Below are 21,223 nucleotides of genomic sequence, written 5' to 3'. Positions count from 1 at the left end.
AAAAGAGGAGAAGAGAAATGAGTACATGTTTAAATATTTTGTTTTAATTAATAGATTTATTTATTTATTCATTAGGCACTAGGACTGAAACCCAGGGCCTGGAAATACTAGCCAAGTTACCCTACCACTGAACTATGTCTCTGTGCCAAAAAAGTGAGGACTTGCCACAGACTGACCCAGTTAGTGGTCACCACCATGGGAGAATGAGGGCTCCAGTTCTCAGTTCATTAAAGATTCGGCCAATGACAGACAGACAGAACACACAGAGATGAAATTTGAATCTATTGAAAGTTTACTTCAGATATATACACATGATTTAGGAACTAAGATTTGACCCCATGCCAGGTTATACATAGTTACTTCTGATAAGCGGTTACATGTTAACAACTTACCTTGAAATAAAAGAAGAGAGCAGGAAGTACTCTCTGAGAACCATGTGTCCTCCAGACAGTGGTTAATAGCCTCAGACCTGAGGCCAATTTATTCTTAGAATCCTGCTGAGAGGACTCCCTTGCAAAAATTCAAAAGTTTACAAAGTTTAATATATTTATGGACAGTCAGGACAATTTGGCTTTTTCTTTTTTAAGTTTTTTATTTAAATTTGAAATAAGCTTGTTTTATATGTCAATCCCATTTCCCCCACCCTCCTTTCCTCTCTTGTAACGTCCCTTCTATTCATCTTTGGTTGAGGTGAGCATATAATTTTTGCCAATGCCTTGTTAAACTATTTGTTTTGTTCTATAATGAAGGAGGATGCCTTCCCTAGCTAATATCACCATAAAGACCATCTACATTTAGCAGTCTATTTCCCGGATCATTGTATACTCCTGTATATGGCATAGGAGGGGTTGTAGTCTTGAATATTTGTGGAGTTTCCCTGTTTACTGTAGACGCCCACTATTGTCCTCTAAGTAACTAATGCTTTCTACCATAAGCCATAGTAGTAGGAATTACGAGGCTGCTCTTCCAAGTTCCTGGTGATCTCCCTGTGTCTTTTCCTACTAGTTTCTGAAATTTTATCCTTTCACTATCCGCTATCCACCAAGACTTGGCCAGGACCCGTTGGTTGTACTAACTATAGCTATAATCAAGAAAGAAAAGGTTCAGAACCCAAATCCACAGAATTTGATCAGCGCAATGGAACATCTGGCAGAGGCAGGCTGCCAGGGTCCTCTGGAAGACCAGGTTCCTTGGTACATATGCCTCTGGCCTGGGAACGTGGTTTTCACCATGTCACACAGACTTTACCGGAGTTGGTGTGGATAAGACCCATTTCCGGAAGTTTTATTTGAGGTTTGCAATGATGTATTTAATGGATAAGTATATGGATGTATTTGTTGTGTTGGTGTGTAGATCACTCAGAAACTAGTAGGGAAAAGACCCAGGGACTACCTTTGTGGCTCTGCTGAAGAGTTAATATGTTCGATCACTAACCCACAGTGTGCGTTAGTATAAGAAATAGTAGCAATAAACAGTTGGCTTTAAAATCTTTTAAATCATTGATGGTTATTTCCAGTTATGTGAGATACAAAGGTAAAAATAACTTGGATGTCTAATAAAGTCATGGAATATGAAATGGTATTTTAAATGATAGTAGGGTTATGAGTTGCTCTGCAGAATACTGTGCTGGATATTTTTAGCTGTGTTTATGGATAGGACACAGAAATCATGCTTGACTATTATAGAAAGGACACTAGTATAATCTCTCCCTTGACAGAGTATCATTTTCAGAGATGTGTGGCAGACCTCTCTAGATGTCAGTTTTGAAGTTCTCCCCATGTGCTCTTTGTTTCAGGATAGTTGATATAGTCAAGAGATATTTTCAAGGTAGAAAGTAGGAGCCATGCTAGCTGGTAAACACTTATATTTCATTATATATTTCAACATTAAAAGGAAATAAGAAAGAAAGTCATCATTTTGTGTAATTAAGATTATCAAACTCTCCCTGATGAGAGTATTATACCATGTCAAAGAGAACCATTATTTTTTTCTGCAGATAGATTTCATATGTGGGGGAAGAGGAAATTAAGCTTCCATTCAGACTCTGTTGACCCCTGCCTTTAGATTAATAATGTTTCAATAGTATTTAGAAGAAATAAAAATTTAATTAAAAATTCAAATTTTTAACAGACTGTGCATGCATTTTTTGATGAACATTGTTGTCCTTTAAAATACGGAAATAAAATAGATGAGAAAGAGAATTCTGGTATGCACAATATAATTCTGAGGCTGACATTCCAAGAATACAGATATCAAGTTGAAGGTAAACAGCTTACCACCCCAATAAACAGTATTCACTTTGCATAAACTTTGCTTTAATCACTACTTAATTTTAGATAAATTTTCTATCTTAGTATCTTATCCTCAGGCATTGAAATTGATATTTAGTGTACACTTTTAGTGTATTCTTTATAGTTTAACAATGATATTATGCAGATAATTGAACTATTCTAACTTTCCTTGTTTCTTTCTGCTGTTTCTCTATTCCCAACTATTTCTTCATTTTACTTCTTTCTGTTGATGGTTCTGTAGATCCTTTTAAACTCTTCAAAAATTACAGAGTTTTCTAAGTTTAAATTAAATTTAAAGGGGAATTGCATGTTTTAAAATTGAACAGCAAAGGCATTGAGGAGTGAGCTACTTTAAGAAATGTCCTTTGGCAGGTATGGTCTGCATGCTCAGTGGCAGAGGCAGGTCGATCTAGTGAGTCCTCGGCCATTGACTCTGCACAGCAATACCAGGCCACTCATGGTTAAACAAAGAAACAGAAAACTTTCTTCGTTTGTGGCTAGGATTTTTGTTCTTAAAAATTTGCATCTTGAATTACTTAGTGTTCCTTCAAAGATGTATGTTCCCTGCATATTTGTATAGGTAATGAGCAACCCACCAATAAGTAGCTACAGAAATTATCTTTGGATGAAGATTTCAAGTTAATGTTATAACACTTATTTCACAGTAAAAATTTTAAATTTTTAAATTACTAGATATATAGGTTTTGATACTACCCTATGGTTTTCTAATGTTGTCATTAGGTAAATCATAGTTTTTACAATGTTAAACTTATTCCATGAAGTTAAATGATTGTAATATTTTTGTTGTCCAGAGATTCAAGACATGATTCAAAACCTTCTAAGTAACAGATGAACACAACTAGTTTCTGACATTACAGACAGGGTTAAGTAAGGGATGTGGGGTAGTAAATACATTATTTGCATTTTTCTTTATTATCTGATGTTTTGTCAGTCATGACTTTCTAAAGTATGTGAACATAGAAAAGGCTAATAGAAACATAACAGTAGCCATTTTTATGTTTCTCTTTGAGCATTTATATTAGTACCTGAATAATTTTCCAGAAAGTGAACAATATGTGACTCTCTGAGATGGTTTAATAAGTCATGATGAAGTGTACATGAACATCAAATATTGAGCAAATGATAAAATTGTATTTAACTGTATAGATGCCTTCCTTAGTTTACTTACTGGAGTATTAACAAAGGCACTCTGTAGGACAGTAGTCTATCACTGAGCTATACCTTCGGCCTGTTACATGTAATATGCTTAAGGAATATTTTAAAAAGATACTTCATTGTCAGCACATAACTTATTATCACATAGTATCACCTGTGTCAGTTTTCTTCTAATATAGTTATTTTATAAAGTGTTCTTAAAAATCAGGTAAGATGATATCTACAATGTACTATTACTCAGTAGCCATGTCACAGAAATAAAGCACACATTGTTGAATTTCCAATTTTCTACTCTAAATTTCAACTTGTAGAAAAATATGGCAACAGAAACCTTCATTTATTTGAGATAGTTTCTGTCATTCTGTTCTTTTAAAATGCTCAGGTAAATTTCAAAATTTGTAGTTGTATATAGGAGTAGGACCCAGCAAAGCAAGAGCACACAGGGAAAGTCAGCCTTGGAAGGACTTGAAAGGGTTCATGGCCAAAGTCTCAAGGGAAACAGATGACTATGCCCTCTTCCAGTAGAGTCACCTGACACACTTTAGTTCTTCCAGTACAAGTGCAATAACATGTTCACATTATGTACCAACAGCATTCACTTACGCCTAGAATTCCAAAGTTTTCTGTCAAGTAGCAAATAGGCAACTCAACAAGTGTTCACACAGACTAGACCAGTGTTATCTGTGTTGCAATGGTGACACCAGTTAACAGCAGGGGATGTCTCTATTAGCACAGAGAGCTCTTTGTTGGGTTTCTGAATTATTGCCAAGAGAAAAGCTTCTAAGTACCCCTTCAAAAGACAGACATCTCAACACTGTTCTCTAAACTGTCTTCTGCACATTGATTAATGAGACCTTTAAAAACAGCCTTTGATTTGTGCATGCTATATTTTTGATTGTTTACTTCTTTGGCTTTTGGCACAGCCCAACATACTGTTCCAAAATAAATCAAAGACTCAGGCTTATTGTTACTTCTGAGGGCCTGACCTTATCTATGGGATTTTTCTAATCCTTCTACCTTTTCTCTCTGTGCTTTTATCTTTCTTACTTCTGCATACTTCACTTTCCTTTTTCCTCTGTGTCTGGTTGCTGGGCAGCTGGGGTATGGATGGCTGGGCCACTGGGTCAGTGGGCCCTGAGGCCCTCCTCTCCTTGTCCTCTTGCGGCTCCAATCCTCTGTTCTCCTTCTCTATATGATCTGCCTGCCATGACCTTCTTTCCCTGCTTCTGCTTCCCTGTTGACCATTCGGCTCTTTATTAGGACCACCAAGTGTTTTAGACAGGCACAGTAATACTGCTTCTCAGAGTTAAAAAAATGTAGCACAAACAAAATTAAGACACCTTGAAGTAATATTCTACCACAGTCGTGACTGCAGACCATGCCAAGTCCTGGACTATCAGTTCAGGACAGCAATACATCAGCATTTTTCTTCCATGTTTCAATTGTTTCTGTGAAACATTTTTTTTTCCGGTAAAGTGAGAGTTCCTATGGAAAATAAGAGCATTGCTAATACAATTTCATTCTCATGAGTACCAGAGTGAGTCACTTGTAAAAAGGAAATAAAGTGTTTGATTCAGGGCAGCACAATTGAGGGGGATTAAGAAACAAACTTGATGCAAAGTTCTTTCTTTTAATATAGATTTCAAATTTCCAGATTGTATATGTATGCCATTGTTTTTCTGTTTAAAATAGGTTCACAGACAGCAAACACATGATGTGAAATTTCAGCTTGCAGAAGAAAATGTGGTAGGAGAGAAAGCAGAGTTATTGTCGGTTGGCTCTCAGACTGCTTTACAGAACACTAGTAAATTTTAAGTGTGGAACACATTAGAGTACTTGTATATCAAATGTTTACAAATGTGTTTTGCTTAATTTTATAATTTTGCTAATTTTATAAACTTGCAGTTTCATGGTCATCTTTTGTTCAGTTTTCTCCTCGTTAAAGTGAAAATCCTGACTCCTCATCTTTTGTCCTTAACGTTTCTCATATTTTAGGTTCTAAATTGTTTGAAGTTAATGATGCAAATTTGTTATATTTAGTGATTCTCTAACCACAATGATAGAAAATGTGGTCTTGAGTCACTCTGGATTTCTTACTAATGAGAATAAAATGTCATAATAAATGCATGTATGTAAAGAATAACAAGTATTTTCTGTATACACACGTAGGTCTGCTTTGTAACAAAGAAATTTGGAGTAAAGTGTGCCTTTGATTCTGTTCCTGTGACACAGACATCAGTCAAGAGATCGAGGTGTCTTCTCTGCCAGAGAGTGAAGAAAGTAAAGAACATGAAAATCCAGCTCAGGGCTTTTAGAGCCCCAGGAACTCCTTACAGCAGTCGTTGAAAAATCCAGAACTGCATTATGGAATAGAGAGCCCCTGTCTTCAGGGAAGCATTCTGACAATCTCTGAACTGTCAGCACAACCAAGGTATCCATCTGTGCCCTGTCTGCCATGTATCAGTATATCCAGAGTGATTATTTTAACGGTAAAATATACCTTCATCAGAGGCATAAAAGGAAACAGGAGATCATTCTGTGACTTTTAGATATGTGAAATGATGTCATTCAAAGACATTTATCATAGGAATTTTGCTTATATTTTCAGAAGGATGCTATTCTGCAGGACTAAATCAGACAGTGGTGCATGTTTGTTGTGTAAGTTTTGCCTAGTCTTCACTACTTTGATATGGCCAGTACATTAGAAGTGTAAGGTAGATCATTGCACTGGATTTCTTTCACTTTGTGATAGAATGCTGACATTCACCAATGTCTAAAGTAAACCTGTATCTTTTCAAAGTGTGGCTTTCTTGGCTCTCTCCACCTACCTTGATTCCTCTTTTCCTCATACCTGTCTTCTAATCTAAACATTTTCCTTTTCTCTGGGTCTTCAAAGGTCATGGGAAACACACCACTCCCCTTTTAGTAACTATCTCACTACATACCACTCCTCATCACCCATTAGTACCTGCTTTTTCATATGGACTAATTAATCATTCCTTCCTTCGAGTCTGTTCTTTACACAATAATCATCAGCAGGAGAGCATTTTGTGCCTTTAAACTTCAGCAGACCACCTTACTGCAGTGTTGTTTTGTTCTGCACAATAGGACCCTGTGACCATCTTGACTATTCTCACATACTCAGCCTCACTGTTCTCAGAATAAGCATCCTCCTTGTAGTCCTTAAATATATCAGTTTGATTCTGCTTAAGAGTTTGCCTGATACTTTCTTCCAACTGGCAAAGATCAGCACTTCCTAACATGCCCAACACCCTCACCCTTTTGAATCCTCATTCACAAACATTGTCATGAGGGTTTTTGGTCACCTCGATGAATTAGAATTGATTCTGATGGAGAAACATAAACATGTAGGAGGATGGGGGAGTCTTCAGTTATTAGGAACTTGATTTATTCTAAGGATTTGTAATTCCTTACCTTGATGAATGTTTTATAATTTACTTTGGAAGTGTGCTTGAGCTTGTAACTGGTCTTATGAAAAATGGCAGATTTATTCTGACTTGGACTACTCTGCTGCTCTAGGACTTGTGTGCACTGTAATGAAACCCAGCACTGAGTCATTGACAGCAGTCTTATTCTTTCATTCAAGATCTACATGTAGGCTTTGGAACTGTTCAATTATTGTCACAATCCCATAAAGCCCCAAATTCTTTGAGAGCAGTGATTCTCAGATAGTCCTAAACATCAAAAACTTGGGAGACTTTTCATATTTTAGTTTATACTTTTAGAATGTGTGTAATAAGAAATAATTTGATTATATCTTTGGAGTCACATGCGATTTTGTGTATTTACCAAGATAACTAATCCACCCAGCCCATGGATTTGCATGTAGAAACCACTAAGTTTTCACCATTGAGCAGTCAGTGAATTTTAAAAGTCTTTTGTTAGTGACTGATTGGTGATTAACTTCAATTGGCGATACTTTTTCCAATGTTTGAGGAGTGGTGGCTGTGGTGGGGTGATGTCAAGAGAATGGAAAAAAAGCTAGATTGTTTGCTCTGCTTTTGGCGTAGTACCAGCATTCTGGCCTCTCTCCTTTTGGTAATTAAGAGTTTACTATCCTCTGTACGATTAGAATTACAATAGTTGTTAAAAACAGAATCTTCATTTAGGAAATATTTAGTGACATAATGCCAGAACCTTCTTAAACAAATATATGAGATTGAAAAATCCATGAGTTTTGGAGCCATCTGACTTCTGCAATAACTTTTGCCTGTGTCTGTAATCATGAATAGATACAACACTTCTAAAATCAACAGAGACAATAATAGTCTCCCTCAGGTTTTTGAGAGTTAAATAAAGCAGAAATTGTGAAGAGTATTGAGTAGATGCTGTGGAAGGATGATTAGATTTACAATAATATTTAGAATTTTCTGCACAGCAAAAGAAACTCTCAGCAGAGCAAGCATATAGCCACCAGCATAGAAGAAAATCTTTGCCTTTAGGAGCTATTATCCAGTGGTGAGAAAAAATGCCAAAATTTATCACACAAACTTCCAATTAACAAATGGAGTAGTGAAATTAACAAATTATTTTCCAAAGAAGAAACAGGAATGGCCAATTATAAGTGTTTGTAAAGAGAACTCCACATCCTTATCCTTTAGGGAAATGGACATTAATGAGATTCCTCCTCACACCAGTCATAATGGCTGCAATCAGGAAATCAAATGACAGCAAATGCCCACAAGGAGGTGGGAAAAGAGGAACCCTTTTTCACTGACAGTAGGAGTGCAAACTAGTACAAACAGTATGAAACTCAATAGAGAGATCTCTTAGAAATTAAAAATAGAGCTAATGTATGCCCCAGTTATACCAATCCTGGGCATACACCCAAAGGACCCCATGTCCTACATCACGTAATGTTTATTGTTTCTCTAACCACAGTAACAAACAGTGCAACACATTAAAAAAAAAAAAAAAAAAAAAAAAAAAAAACTAGACTCTGAGTGTAAAATTGGTTGCTGTAGAAGATGGCTGGCAGGGGGACAAACGAAATCATTGTGACTTGAGGGCAGAAAGGAAACAAGGAGGGGAAATGGCTTAATGCAAGATGATGTCACAGTAAATCCAAGGAGGAGAATATGCTAAAATATTTTTGCTAGGAAGTGCCATAATGGTACTGAATGCCGTACATATACTATGTTTAAAATTATTTTTTTTAATGAATGAGATTTGTATAATGTGACTTTTCTCAGACATTTCAATGTAATTATGAAGCAAGCATCATTCACAAGTAACTACTAGAAGGTAATAATGGATGCATCTATAAACTAGTGACATCAGAAATGTTCTGGTTAAGCACATATCTGTATACCACTTTATTGTGCATTGATGTAATGTTGCATAGTATAACACTAGGAAAATAGAATAAAGGATAATTACAAATACATGTGGTAGACATGTAATTGGGCGTACAGATAACATACTATGATCCCATGTTTTTTTAGTAGAAATTATGAAACTTGACTTCATTTCTATAAAGAATGAAATCAGATAGAAAGGGACATGTGGAAACATCAGGTCTAATGAATATGAGTGAATTCAGTGTCAACCAAACTGGTCTTTTTCAATTTGGCATAAATCCCAATAAAGCTTACAAAATGAAGACATTGCCGATGAAGTGTCCAGGAATTTGGGCATTGCACTTAGCAGCAATAAATCTTTTTATCATAGAGAAATAAGAATGCAAGCATTAAAGATATCTTCGTAATATTTGATATTGTAGCATTGTTTGTATTACTGATTATTTAAAAATGGCTAGATACCATCAGAAGCTATGTGGTAAAACTAGGCAATGACATCATTTGTATATGGTCAGTTTTAGACAGGACAAAATGTGAGGGAGAATTGGATAAAGAAAAATAGAACAGAACAGAATAAATAAGAAATTGGAAAAGACAAATGGAGACTGGAACAAAGAAGGTAGTATGGATACATATGAATGGGGAATGGTTAATATTATTTCCTAAAGTTGAAAATTTTTGTTTTCTTCTCCTGTGTTCCTAAATATTCATGTTGCTTTATTTTTAGTATGAATGCAAAGCATTTTAGAAAAACATAAATTAATGAATGCTTGTAGAACAATGTAATAGAGACATATGCTAAAGACCGCACAAAGAATAATTTAAAAACAGGAAGTCCAAAAATTACTGTATAACAGGGAACCTTATCTTCCTGCCCCTGCTCCTCATTCCAAATGATAGTGATCATTCTGACTATTGTTGTTGCTGTAGTTTTGTGTGGAAATGTGTGTGTGTGTGTGTGTGTGTGTGTGGTTGTGTGTGTGTGTGTGTTCTATGTGTTTTAATAAAATTGAAATAGGATCTTTTCACTAGATAACCTTCCTTTAATAAGTTTATAAAACTAATGCTGGTATTCATATCTTAAGATACATTATAAAATGGTGTAGGTTTATCTGTTCATCTACAAAAATACTATGTTACATTACTTTTAAATATAAAAGTTACACAAATATATGACTTATATTACAATATCAGTAAGATTTGCTGTATGGTTTATTCATTTCCCCCTGCCCCACTATATGTATATATGCTATAAACTTTGTAAAATGAGTCAAAACTCTTACTAACATCAACCTCTGTCTTTTGTTTATAGTTAGTTGATCCAAATGTAATAAAAGAATGTGATTCAGCGGGAACAGTTTACTGTGGAAATTTTGTACATGAGCACATCACCACCAGCATCACAGAGTTGTTACATTTGTTTTCTTTCTTATTAAACGTTTTAATTCCCTGATATTTTTAACTGTCATTTCTATGAATGTGTCTTGGTATCTATTTAGTAAGGAGAAAAGATTTAACATATTTAAAGACTTGCATTTATTTCTTAGCACAAGAAAGTTACCATGATGGCATTTTTTTTTTTTATATGCAACTATGTTACCAATAGAAATTTTGTCCTGATTTATTTCATTTTGAATAACTTATAGCTACATTATCTCCCATGTTCCCTTTTCATTCTCAGATCTCCTGCATGTGTTCCTCTTACTTCTAAATTCATGGACACTTTTTCTTAATTTGTATTACAGGCACACACGTAAACATAGAGAGACAAACACACGAAAATACAAATACAAAGAAAAATACACACAGTGACACACACACAGCAACAAACACAAACTCAGAGAAAAACACAGACACACACACACACAAACACACACACCACTTAGGTATCCTTAGGAAATCAGTTTCATTACCCTGATCTTCCTACTGTGAAGAAACAGAACAGGCCTTCTTTGGAACAGAGTTCAGTAATCCCCACGATCCCAGGTCCTATAGCTGTTGGATAGTTCCTCATGTAACAGGGATCATACCTTGTATAAATCTCTTGGAACAGTGTATGCCACACTGGAAGTCCATTCTTCACGTGTCTAGCAGCAGAAATGTGATCTTCATCTGCATTCAGAGAATACCAGATCATTGATCTGTCTAATTTGCACATCAAGGAGAGATATAGCTATATCCTGTATGCTCCTGCATTTATGTGAATCCTTTGTTTGGATGTATTTCCCATATTTGGCTGTATGATTGTTGTTCTAATGGTGGGATGGAGGCAGCCTCCAGGCCTAGCAGGACTATGTCTTGCAAGGAAAACAGATGGCAAGCCAAGAGCATGAAATGAGTTGGTACTGGAAAGAGAAGACCTTCCTTCATACTGCCAGTGCCTCTCAAGTACCATCTCTGAAGAAAGGACCAGGGCTCTAGCCAGCACTCAGAGGTCAAGGAGCAGTGACAGTTCCAAAGAAGCTAGACCAAACCTGTGTGGGACCCAGAGCCCATTTTCAGGCCCACTCCACCCATGTGGAGGAGTTCTAGAAGTTCTGCCATAGTGAGAGATCGAAAATGACCCCCTGATTGAAATCTAAAACTCAAAGGAAATGTGAAGTGGTTGAGGCTGGGGAGAAAAGGTGAGTGTTGATCTGTGCTGTCAATTTCTGGGGAGCTGTAGACTCTAGAAGAAGATGGAGAAGACAAAAAGATGCTGTAGGCTGACATCCTGGGAGCTGTGGCCCCTGCAAACGATGAAAAGCACCTCTGCTTGAATGTCATTATTAAACACTTTCAGAACTGAGAAATACCTGGCTTTACAAGCATATCTGGATGATGTGGCTGTCCTGGATTGAGGGACAAAGATCACATATGAAATATCAGCATCATGAAAACACTGTTCACTGTGGCTGAGAACCTGAGTGGCAAAGCCCTGAGTACTTTTTTCTAAATAAAATGTTATATATATCAGGTGGTACATCTGATAACATTACACAGAATATCACCTCTACATGTAATTTCATCAATTAACTTATATAGTTTCATTAAAAATAAGAGCCACATAATGAGAACTTGGAAAGTTTGATAAAAAAATCTTAAATGTCTATCAGACACAGCTTGACATCTGGTAAAACTACTGCTTATTTTCCTTACAGTTCATACCTCAACATAATAAAAGCAACATATAGTAAACCCACAGTCAACATCAAACTGAATGGAGAGAAGCTTAAGGCAATTCCTCTAAAATCACGAACAAAACAAGGCTGCCCATTCTCTCCATATCTCCTAAACATTGTACTTGAAGTTCTAGCTAAAGCAATAAGACAACAACAGGGGATGAAGGGGCTACAATTGGAAAGGAAGAAGTAAAACTGTCACTATTTGCAGATGATATGATAGTTTACATAAGTGACCCAAAAAACTCAACCAGGGAACTCCTATAGCAGATAAACACCTTCAGCAAACTAGCAGGATACAAGTTCAACTAAAAAAAAAAAAAAAATCAGTAGCCCTATTACATACAGAAGATAAAGGAGGAACCTAAGAGATTCCTACAAGGGTCCCCCCCAAAAGGGGAAACAGAAAAGATCTCCTGAGAATATTGGGAGTGGGAGGCAGTGGGTGAGGAAAGATTTAGGAGAAAGACAAGGGGAGAAGAGGAGAACATGTGCGACAAGGAAGATTGTGTAAGGGGAGGAATGGAGGAGAGCAAAAATAAAAAAGACAGATTCCATAACAGAGGGAAATATTATAGGTTTGAAGAGAAAACTGACTCTAGAGAAATTTTCAGAGACCTACAAGAAAGACCCCAAGTAGCAACCTATGCAACAGTGGAAAGGCTACCTTAAATGCCCTTCCCTGGTAATGAAATTGCTGACTAACTTACCTGCCATCACAGAGCCCTCATCTAGGAGCTGGTGGAAAGAGAAGCAGATACCCACAGCTAAACACTGAGCTGAAGTCCTGGAATCTGGTTGCTGAGAGGGAGGAGTGGGAAAAAAATGGAGGCAAGACAAGACTATAGAAACCCACAGAGACAGCTGACCTGAAAAAGTAGGAGCTATCAGAACCCCAGACTGATAGCTGGAAATGCAACATTAGACCAGCTCAGACCCCCTGAAGATGGTTCTCACTTAGAATGCCTTGGCAGTCTAAGTGACCTCTGACAGTGGAACCAGGATGTATCCCTGATACATGAAAGGATTTAAGAAACACACTCATTGAAGGGCACTTCTTAGCCTAGACACAGGAGGGAGGGCCTAGGCCCTACTCCAAATGACATAACAGATGTTTTTGTTCCTTCCAGGAACGCATCACTCACCCTGAAAATTGGGGGAGGGGGATGGGATAGGGGAGTCAGGGGGCATGGGAGAGAGAAAGGGAAAAAGAAAATGGGAATTGGGATCCATATGTAAAATAAGAAAAAAATCAATTCTGAAAACAGCTGATATCTCAAACAACTTCAAAGAGATAGCTGGTTTTCCTTCCCTTTTCTTTATTACTTTTCACAACATTTATTTATATTCATGTTGTAACTCGTGTATGTCTGTGTACTACATGTTGCCTAGAAGAGACTGTCAGATCCCCTGGGACTTGGGTTAGAGTCCATTTTGAGTCACAATACCGGTGCTGGAATAAGATGGGGCTCCTCTGGAAGAACAACCAGTAATTTTAAGCAGAAAGCTATCTCTCCAGCTCTTACTTAATTTTCTTTGTTAAAATAAGGCAGAGATTTTTAATTGGAAGCTATTCAGGGATAGCGGTCAAAGAACATAGGTCACAGATGAAGCAGAAGAGGTGACAAGCTCAGGGAAGCTCAGACTCTGTTTACTCCTGCAGCTCTACAGAGGAGCTAGGCTTCATCTTACTGCTGGCTTCTGACCTGCCTGCCTCTTCCAGTCCTCACTGTAGGTTTTTCGCTTCTCATTCCCTCCCTCACCTTGTATGGGATAAGGTAGGAGGTACGCACTGTGGAAACATGAATGAAGACAGCACTGCCTAATGGCAGCTCCCTGTCTACTAGGTGAGAGTAGAATACATGGAACTGATAGACTACCTGGACTTCTGATGTGACAGGAGTTAGCCTGTAATGTACAGAAATTCCAGAAGTCTCCATGAAGTAAGGGAGTTCCTGTCAAGCACACATCTCCCCACTTTACAAGTTATTTGAAATGGGGTGTCACTAGTTCATTGGAACTCACTCTGTAGACCAAGCTGGTATCAAACTCACAGATATTATCCTGCCTCTGCTTAACAAGTGCTGAGATTAAAGGTGTGTGCCAAGAAGTCTGGCACATCCCTCCCTTTTTCCCCCTGCAATGGGTTTGTTGTATTTTGACCCTCCTTAAACTGGACACTGAAATAGGCAGTCAGAATATTTTTGTTCTATTTTTTTTATTTCAATTTACATTCCAACCACAGTCCTTCCTCCCATCCCTATTCCTATACCCCTCACCTTCTCCCTAGCACACCCCAGATCCCCTCCTCCTCACAGGTAATGGCTCCCATGAGGAGTCAAGATAGTCTGGCAAAATAATTTGGGGTAGGCCCAGGCACTCTCCCATGCATTAAGACTGAACATGGCATCCCACAATGCAGAATGGGCTCCAACAAGCTATCTCATGTATCAGGTTTGTATTGTGGTCCTACTGCCAGGAGCCCCTCTGATTTTCCAAGCTTCACTACAGTCTCCCACATGCAGAGGGTCTCTAGTTCAGTCCCCTGGAGTCTCCCCAGTTGTATGTCAAGAGTACTTGAAATTCCATGTGCTTGGTTCAGGTGTCTATGTAAGTTTTTCCTTCATGATCTTGACCTTCCTTTCTCATATGTTCCATTACTATTGAATAAGTAACAAATTATTGAACTTGGCTGGAGTAGATATAGTAATGTTTCAGAGAGGAGTGGACACTGTTAGGACTTAGAGTACATTGAATTATGAGAGCTGGACATCCCTAGTTATACGTAGTTTCTCTGGCTTAAAGCTTAGAATCAGAGCTCCTTTTTCAGTTCTAACAGTTTCTAATGGCATAGGAAACATATGCTATAGCTATAAATATATGCTGTAGTTAGACCCTAGAAAAGCATTAAACATCATCCACTATTAAAAAAATTGTACTTGCATGAAATGATGATTTCCACACATCAGTCATTTACTGAGCACCTCTGCAAGATTGGTACTGGGCATTCTTCTGACAATGGCATCTCTGAGTTTTCTATTGATGAGTTACTTCCTTGTCCTCTGTTTAGACGTCTGGGAGTGTAGAACACACATTGGAAAGATCAGAGAAGGGGCAGGCTGGAAACTTAGTTGTGTTGTTTCTTACAAAATGGATTTCTGAACATACTCCATCCCATAGGTGTCCAGAGATTCTAGCTGATTTAAATGCTGCCTCCCTGACCTCCCCTCAACTCGAGCATTACAATCCTGGCAGAACTCTGATAGATTATGTCTCCCCTATGGAGGCACTGCAAAGACGACTTGGGTCTACTTCACAGTTAGGTGTGATGGGAGATGTCATTCTGTAAATATGTTTCGCTTAGTTGTTAATGAATACAGTTGGGCAATAGGAAAACAAGATAGTTGGGACTAGGAGACTAGGAGGAGAGAGGAAGATGTCGGGAAGGGATTCAAGATGGTGGACTGAAAGAAAAGATTGCTCAGGCAGGCCTCTCTCTGAAAAAATGAAACCACATGGAAATACTTAGATTAATAGAAATGTGTTAATATTTAAGACAGAGCCAGCCGATAAGAAATGAGTAACAGGCCAATAGAATTATATCTTGTGTGTTATGTGGGGCTGTTGCAGCGATGGGAGCAGAGCAGCAGGGAAAAACATACTCATAACACAGGTGCTGGATTTTAACCACTTTTTTTGTGGTCGCTGTGTGAAATTGTAACTCCTCAACATTTTCCTTTCTGTTAATCGAATCTTGTAGCTCGGAGTATAAGTTCACAGCTGGTCTCAGCTTAAACTCTCACCAGCAGAGAATCATCTCTTTATTACTCCTATGCTCTACCAGCAACCCCTGACAGAATGGTTTGGTGCTGCCTTCATTGGATTCGACAAGATGCATGATGAGCACTGCAAGGTACACTGATGTTGAGGCCCACAGGAGCACCTGTTCCTCATATGGCGGAAAGCAGTAAGGTGTAGAATGCACAGCAAGCCCTGTCCTATACAAGGAATACAGCCACTGTCCCCATTGCTGATCGTCCATCTTTCTACATGTCATTTACCAAGCCATCCCTGGTAAAGCACTGTAAGCATCATCTTTCTCTCCTCAAAAGTTCAGTATTGTAAATTCCAGAAAGGTAGAATTTAAAGGGCTAGAGAAATGGCTCAGCAGGCACTTGGCCTCCATACCTGAGTACCTGAGTTCAATCACTATGACCCACAAGGTAGGAGAGAAGCAATTCCCACAGTCTGCACTCTGCTCTGCACTGTCAGATATCATCTATACACAGAGATAAAAATGTAATTTTTAGGAGAACATTTTTTACAGATAGACTTTGTAAGAATCATCTTTTATCCTTCAGAACTATCCACAAAGTGTCATACTTCATATAGTGGCAGAGTCCATTCATCACGGAATAATTCCTGTGTTCCTTAACTCACTGTTGTCCCAAACACTGAGTCATTTTAGCTTAAGTTATGTCCTAGATGTCCAACTTGATGTTTTTTATTATTTATTCTGTGTGTGATTGTTTGCATCCATGTCAGTCTGTGTATCACATGTGTGCCAGGTACCTGCAGAGGCCAGAATAGGATGTCAGATCACTTAGAACGAGTTTCTGATTATTGTGAGCTGCCATGTGGGAGCTGGGATTAAAATCCAGGTCCTCAGAAGAGCAGCCAGTGCTATTCAAAGCCATGTCTCCAGCCCCTGATCATTTGCAAGAATTCTCTTTCTGTGAATACTACATACTGTAGACTATAGTTGTCTAAATTCAGTTTAGCCCTTTATTCAAGAAGTCATTTGTTTAACCCAAGCAACCTTCAGACCAGTCATGAATCACATTAACATTATGGCAACTGCTTTGCTGTAGGAGCAGTCATGGTGACTTTTTAATGTTGTCAGCCTCTTAGAACAAGTTTGAGTTATGGAGGCTGAAAAAAATGGCTCTTTGCGAAAGGACATACACTGTTGTTCTAGAGCTTAGCTCATGGTACACATCTCGATTCAGTAGTGGGTTTCTATCTCCCCCAATTACATAACAGTTTCACTGTGCCTTTGTAAGAACTATCCATAAGTGTTTTGAATTCTAGAATTGGTATTCTCATGATTAGTTCGGATTTTCTCTCATTTAGTGTTCTTACACCCAAAGAAGCCTCCTCAAAAATCTAGACATGGATGTCAGCCCCCTAAATATGAAATTCTATCAATAAGATCCCCACCATAACAGGTTTGACTAAAATGACCATGACACAATGAACCTTGAACAAGTCACAATCAAATCCCATAAGGATTCACCAAAATATAATCAAGTGGGACCAGTAATATCCACATACACTCTTTGGTATTCATTAGTTTTAGGAAATGTGGTCATCAGAGTTAGTCCAAGGTCTCAGCCATTTTCCTTTAGTTGTACTTCAAGTTAAAATTTCAAAGGACACCTAAAAAGTGTTTGATTTCACCTAAAGCTTTTGGCAGTGAGTTTGTTCCTTACCCTCTCAGATCTTTATATACATAAGTGGCCCTCATACATGAATAACCCCAGGTCTTTGAAGAATTTTAAACTTGCAAACCTAGACTCTTCAGGACTGGTCACCCTGGAGAAATGTGTGCTTCTGAAGTTAATACCTAGGTACTAGCTTCTGTCAACTACAACTATTTCCCAGAAATAATTTATAATACAAAAGCTCGGCTTCCACACAGTTCTATGGAAAAACGTCCTATCAAAACTATTATAATCTGTTTTAATGCCATTAGGTTTGCTAAAATTTCCCCATTAATAAGAAGGTTCAAATCATATGACAGTATAATTGGGTATGAGTAGGGTATCAGTCCCAAGAGAACTGAACCAATCAGTCAAAATTCCAGATGTCCTCTACAATGATAATAGAAGGGGATTTAACACACCCAAAATAACATCTGTACTGAAATCAAAATCTACAAATACAGAAGCCGAGAAATTATAAAAATGCACAGGGAAGTTAGGTCTAGAGCAACCTTAACCATGAACTACCCTGAAGGATTGAAATTGATTTGAAATTTGATCACATGACTAAAGGTCCAGGAACAAGGGCAGTGTACTACTAGAAAAGGATGAAGAAAGAAATCAAAGGGATAGTCCCCAAGCCCAGAAATAATCTGATTGCTCCCTGGTTCTCAGCAAAGTTCATTAGTGCAAGCTAAGAAAATGCTGCAATAACACTAAAATGTGGGTATGAGGAGACTCTGCAAATCACCAACTTCATCCCTTTCTCCCATCAAACTAATTCAAGACATTACTAGATCATCAGTACAAAATTCATTAATGCTTAGTAAAGGTGTGACATTCTTGACATGAGGCTAGGCAAAGACAATGGCTATGAATGTTTTACTAAGTTGAGTATTTTGGCTAGGCCCAGCTTCGTAGTGCATGCTTTTAATTCCAGCAGTAGTCATGATGCAGATACAAGCCTGTCTCCATGAATTGGAAGTCCACCAGATCTACAGATTGAGTTCCAGTCCATAATAGTCAGACGCTGTCTCAAAAAAAAAAAAAGTATGGGGGGATATTTTTTTTCTATCTTTTTTTTTTTTTTTATTTTTTTGCTAAGGAAAACACAGAATTGAACATGGCTTGTCACCATGCTTGCAAAGTCCATTGAATAGTTATTTGTGGGAGCCACATTTAAGGGAGAAATGTACATTGGTCCATATGCAAGAGAAGTCTTGCTTAAATAAAAAGTTAATTATCTTTTAATAATCCCAAATAAGAATCCTAACTGAATTAACAAAAGACTTAAAAAGTTCAGATTACTTACAAATATTTATAAACAAATAACAAGCAAGAACATAGCAGTGGCTGGATTGAGATGCTGCCTTAAGCTAAGCATTGCCAGTAACTTCTACAACAAGGAAGGGTCAAGGAAGCTTCAAAATCTTCAGAAAGCGTATGGCTCTTCCAACACTTGGATTTCAGACAACTGACCTCCAGTACTGCAAGGGGACAATCTTGTTTCTCAATACCCAGGTTATATTAGCTATAGAAATTCTAAAATACTAATACTGATGGTGAAGGGTCAAGATTGTGATTAGGGCAATCTCTCGACATATTATTAAAAGAATTAATAATGAAAGCTGCCCAGAAATGGAATATGTTGGTGCATTTGGTACAGTGCAGTCCATGACATGAAAGCAGTGGAGACAGACACCAGTTTAGTGATGCCTCCTCTCTCCTTATAGAAGCTGAACTGCTGAGCTAATGGTGCTTTCAACTGCTAATCTACAAATCGCTGTATCTTATGTTAAGCATATTAGATAATGGTATGAAGTTCAACTAATAAAAGGCATAGGTCAAACACAGTGGAGCATTATACAAAGATTTACTCTTAGATTTATGAAATATTTCATTTTACAAAGATCCCCTTCCAAGAAATGTACTCAACAGGCATGTTCCTCAGGGGGTGACATATTTATCTCTCTGTGTGTTTCTCTACTTCTCTCTCTTTCCCTCACTCTCAAATCACTCTATTATCTGTCTCCATCTCCTCCCCTCTCTCTTCTGTCTTTTCTCCATCCCTCTACCTCTCTCTATCTCCTCTCCTCTTTCCTACTCTCTCCAACTAGTCCTCCACCCATCTCTTAACCTCTCTTTCTCTTTCTGTCTCCTGTCTCTCTCTCCAGTATATGTATTTAAGATGGGTTATTGAAGAAGGACAGATATGTTACCAAAGCAAAAACTTCAAACGAAAATTCAATCAGTCATTTCATCAGCTCCAAATGGCACATAGGCAAATTTCTTTGTGATGCTTGGTTATCCTGTAAGGAGCGGTCAGGGCTAAAGTCCAAATGTTCTACCCATAGGTGTTTCAGTCTTAGATTGACAGTACGAGAAAAACACATCTGATGTCCTGAAGGAATTGTGTATGTAGTACCCTCTATAGTGTACAAAGTGAGAAAGAACATATTTCTTTAGAGAATGTTTCAACATGGTACCAAACAAGGATAAGTGTCAATGTGAACTATATCAGTGTCAATGTGAAGTATACTTATGTTGAAAACTGTCTAGATGAGAAGCCACAAAAATTATCTTAAAGTGATTTAAAGTGGTCCAATACTGAACTAGATGTATACATACAAACCCAGATCAAGGCAGAGTAGAGTTTCAAAATGCTTTCATAAACTGACTTATATAATTCATACCAATGACCTTTATAAAACACTCTGTTATGTTTAAAGCCAACAAAGAAATGCAAATTCTAACATTTAAAACTTCTATTGTTAAATGAAAATGAAAAACATAATTAGAATTAGAGTTGCATGTTTACCAGTTGCAACTGTGTAACAATTTTCCTACATTTATCATGACAGTTTTTACTTTTATACCTTAATGTATCCTTTCTAAAACTGGGCCCCAGGTAGGGAAATCTAGCCATGACTTTCCTGAGGGGTCCTGGCCATTCTCATTATGGTTATTACAGTAAGTCTCCATCTTAATATTTCTTCTATGACCCATCAAGCAAATTCAGATTCTTCATCAAAAAAAACAAAAAAAAAAAAAAAAAAAAAAAAAAAAAAAAAGAAAGAAAGAAAGGAAAAAAAAATGATCAAGGAAAGGATCATTTCAGGTTCAAAAATATGCACACACACACACACACACACACACACACACACACACCATACAAACACACAAATATTCACCACACCTCCATTCACCACACCTCCACCAAAGGCAAATATTATTTTAATATCCTAGTTATTGTGAGAATAAAAAGGCAGTAAAAGTTCAGTGTTATCTGGATCATGATAGATGATCTGTCACTCATGGTTTTAACACTCAGTCAGTCGAAAAAATGAGCGGAGAAAGATGGGTCAATTGTATTGGTAAAAGACAAATAAAATTCAGTCTGAAAAACTGAATTTGTCAAAAGTCAGTCTCAACTTTTTCTGACAAAGCAGTCAAATGTGTATAACAATCTACCACAAGTTCCTTCAAGAAAAAAAAATATTTTGTGTCTTGGTAAGAAAAGCAAGCTTTGCCATGTGCCTTACACTAGTGCAGTTCAATGGGAGCCTTGGAAAGCAAAGAATGGCAGCCTGGACTAGGTTGAGAACTTGTACTAGAAAAACAAAAACAACAACCACAAAGAAAAAAGAACTATCCAGCATAGGTGTCTAACATTGTGAGTGCCTGAAGTGACACACTTAGAGAGAAAACAAGATGCTAAAAAAGAAAACACCTGGAAAATGAAAATTAGACTCTACAAAGTTCTATCAGGAAGCCCCATGCATCATACAGGA

This window comes from Phodopus roborovskii, unplaced genomic scaffold (genome assembly GCF_943737965.1).
Source record: "Phodopus roborovskii unplaced genomic scaffold, PHOROB, whole genome shotgun sequence".
Classification (NCBI taxonomy): domain Eukaryota; kingdom Metazoa; phylum Chordata; class Mammalia; order Rodentia; family Cricetidae; genus Phodopus; species Phodopus roborovskii.
Note: the sequence above shows the minus strand (reverse complement) of the source record.